Below are 3,879 nucleotides of genomic sequence, written 5' to 3' on the forward strand. Positions count from 1 at the left end.
AGAAGAATGCAGTGCGTACCCCAGATATACGTTTAAAATGTTTCTACTGCCCAAGAGCAGGCTAAATCTTCTCTCTCAATAGTGCTATAATTTCTTTCAGCACTACTCAGAGATCTTGAGGCAAACCCAACAGAATGCTCTTTTGAACCTATCCATTGACAAAGTACTGCGCCCAATCCATGTTGACTTGCGTCAATAGAGATTGTGCATTTCGACCCTGGAGTAAAAGATGACAAAACAGGAGCCTCAATTATGACTTTCTTAACTAGATTGAATGCATATTCAACCTCACTTGACCAAATAAATTTCTAATTTTTCTTGAGAAGGGTACGCAAAGGCTGATCAATTTGGGAGTAACCCTGGAAAAACCGAGAATAATACTCTGTCAATCCTAAAAAAGATTTCAGGGAATCTTTATCAGAGGGAATTGGCACATTTGATATCGCCTGAGTAAGTGAAAATTTTGGTTTTATTCCATTTTCTGAAAGTGAGTGTCCCAAATAATCTACTTCCTTTGCAAAAAATTTGCATTTATCTTTCCCTAAAGTCACACCAACTTCCTTAAAGCGAGACAAGACTGCCCTCAAAGTGTGTATATGATCACACTTGTTTTTTGAAAAAATAAGGACATCATCCTGGTACGCTTGTACAGATGGTATATCTCTAAGAAGGTCATCCATAAACTTCTGGAAAACACTGGCTGCAGAAGCCAAGCCAAAAGGAAGTCTTAAATATTTATATGCTCCGAAAGGAGTGATAAATGTAGTAAGCTCAGATGACAATGGTGACAAAGGAATTTGATGATAAGCACTCCGTAAATCAAGCAAAGTAAAAACTTTTGAACCAGATATACCAGTGAGTAAATCTTGAATTTTAGGGAGAGGATGGCAGTCAATAATTATATTCTGATTCAATGAGCAAAGGTCAGCACACAAACGAATGCTAGAATCCTTCTTTTTAACAATAACTATGGGACTGACCCATTGTGAAGAGATGGTTGACTCAATAATGCCTTCAGAGACCATTTTATCTAATAATTTTTTAAGATCATCTTTGACATTTAAGGGTATTGTCCTTAATTTGTGCATAACAGGGATTGCACCTGGTTTAAGTCTAATTAAGTGCTCATAGTTTTTAATTTTCCCAACAACTTCTTTGAAGACCTCTGGAAACTCTGAAATAATACTACCAGCTAGATCATTTAAATCTTCTGACACTAATGAAACGGAGACATCATTAACCTGTACTGGTGAATCTGAACCTGGAACTAGCTTTAGTCCCATTTTTGCAAGATCTTGCCAACCCACAATACATTTTCCCTCGATTGCAACATATATTTTCGTACAAGTGCACCTTCCCAAACATTTCACATCACCCATAAAATAACCCAACATGTCAATGTCTTTACCACCATAACCCTTTGGAACAATATCCAGAGGATGCAACTTCATAGAATGAGATGGCCAATGAAAATGAAATAAAATATCAGAAATTATGGTTACAGGTGCACCAGAGTCTGCCATCATGCTAAAGGAAATGTTATTAATCATAACTTCGCACATAGGTTCTTTTGCACGACTATTCGTTGATGACTCTCCGTCAGTCTCAATTGCAAGAATAATCTTTTTCTCTAAAGACTGCGACGAAATATTAACAGTGTTAATATCCAGGTTTTGTAAAGCCACATCCACGGAAGCAATATTTGTGTCTGGGTATTCCTCCAGTGATGAGACAGCACTGACTTGAACAAATCTCTTGCCCCTACAAACCGTGTAAAAATGTCCAATCTTTTGACAATTTGAGCATTTATTTCCAAGTGCCTGGCAAATAGGACTGTTCCCAAGATGCGTTCTTGAACCACATCTATAGCATGAAGAAGTCATTCTCCTTTCAAAAGGTTTTACAAAGGGTCTAACAAACTTGCTTTTTGTGGAAATGGCATTGACGTGCGATTCATTCTGTGAACTTGCAGTAAAACTCGCTTCTTGTGAAATACACTGTGATGACACTATAGATCGCTCAATGCTTTTAGCCATATCTATCACCTCTGATAACGTTGGATCACGGCAGCTTAATATTCTTTCTTGTATTTTTTTATGGTAACACTTGTAAACAAATTGATCCCTGATGACTATATCAAGATAAGCACCAAAATTGCATTCTGCTGCTAAATTTCTGAGTGCCGAAATAAACTCTTCCACCGTTTCGTTTTGCTCTTGTTTTCTTCTCATGAAATTATATCTTTCAAGCATTACATTTGGTTGTTCAGGAAATTTTTTATTTAGTCTCTGGACTGCATCAGAAAAAACATTCCAACCATCTCCATTACCAGGTGGGGGAATACCGGGAGGAAGATTGTCAAATATTTCCCGTCCCGCTTTTCCCAAATGACTATACAAAATTGCCAACTTCCTTTTAGCTGAATACTCATCAGCGTCAATTGCAACCAAGTAACTCTGGAAACTGCGAAACCAGGTTTTCCATATTTCTTTTGGTTTTCCAGATAAAGGAAGAAATTGTTCAAGTAGGACAATTTGTTGATTTGCTGCCATTTTCTATGTATTGTACCTTATTTACTATATTTTTTTTTCTTTAAATAAACTTGTGTTACCAACCAGCGTTATTCACAATATGTAATTTATGTAATTTTGAATGTTATATATATTCCTTTTTTTTTTTTCAAATATGCTTGACATGCAAAAAAAAATGTAATTTAATTAAAAGTACCTTTTTTTTTTATATATTATCCTCCAAATCTCTTCCTTCTTGTGACTGACACCTTTCTCTTACCAAATGTTGGCTTTATATCTTGTTTTATTGTAATTAGCGTGTATATCGCTGAGGAATATACACTCTTCGCAAGTTTGTGCAAAGAGATCTCCTTCCCGTTCAATTTCTTTCCCTCGTACGCTCCGTTGCCATGGAAACACACTTGTTTAATCCTTAAAATGGCCGCCGGTCTGGTCTGTGCGTGACGAAGCGCAACGTTGTATTGTTTCGATGCGTTGCTAAGATACAACGTTGGGGCGTGAGGCGTCAGAAGAGTGCGTCTTGAAAAACTGCAAAGCACTCAAAATTCCGCCGATTGCTCCCCGTGCAGATAATTGATCGCCGGAAAGCACAAGTACTACGCATCGATGCCAACATCAATTTGCTCTTTTCTTTTAAATGAGGAGAGCGTGAAACTTTGGTGAAATCTTCCTTTCTTCGAAATCGTCGCCAAAATGTAAAGGTGAGGATTACAGGAAACAAAAGCCACTTGTAAATAAATCCAGAGATCGTTATCTTTGTTGAAGTTGATTTATTCTTCAGACTTGAAAGGAAGTCACAGGAGCACGTCTGTTGCGGTAGAAATCCAACTGCTGAACAAGTTCTCCAGTTTGGAATCATCTACCGCAACAGAGGCACGACACGAGCGCTCCTTGAAAGTAAACATACTTTCAATAAGCGCACGCCACAGAACAGAGAATATACAGAAGAGAACTGACATCACAGAATACAAGTTACATCATCTACTTACGTACTCTACACCAGATTGTGGCCCGCCACTTGATCACAGCCATGTAGGGGTTAATGGCACCAGATAAACAGGATACTGGTCGGATTAATATATCGGCCAGCGGAGCTGCTCTACAGAGCGGCTATCTTGCTTTGCGCCCTCTAGCGCCCCCCTCCTTCCCATGACAGTTCGAAAGACTCTCTTTCAGGCACTGGTAATCAGTTGTTTAGATTATTGCAATGCCCTCCTGATTTTAGCCAATGAGTCTTCTCTTAACAGACTTCAGGTGGTCCAAAATACTGCAGGCCGCTTAGTCTCCAACTCTTCTGCTAGGACCGCATCATTGCCACTTCTCCAAGGTCTGCATTGGCTATCCATCC

This window comes from Triturus cristatus, chromosome 4_1 (genome assembly GCF_964204655.1).
Source record: "Triturus cristatus chromosome 4_1, aTriCri1.1, whole genome shotgun sequence".
Classification (NCBI taxonomy): domain Eukaryota; kingdom Metazoa; phylum Chordata; class Amphibia; order Caudata; family Salamandridae; genus Triturus; species Triturus cristatus.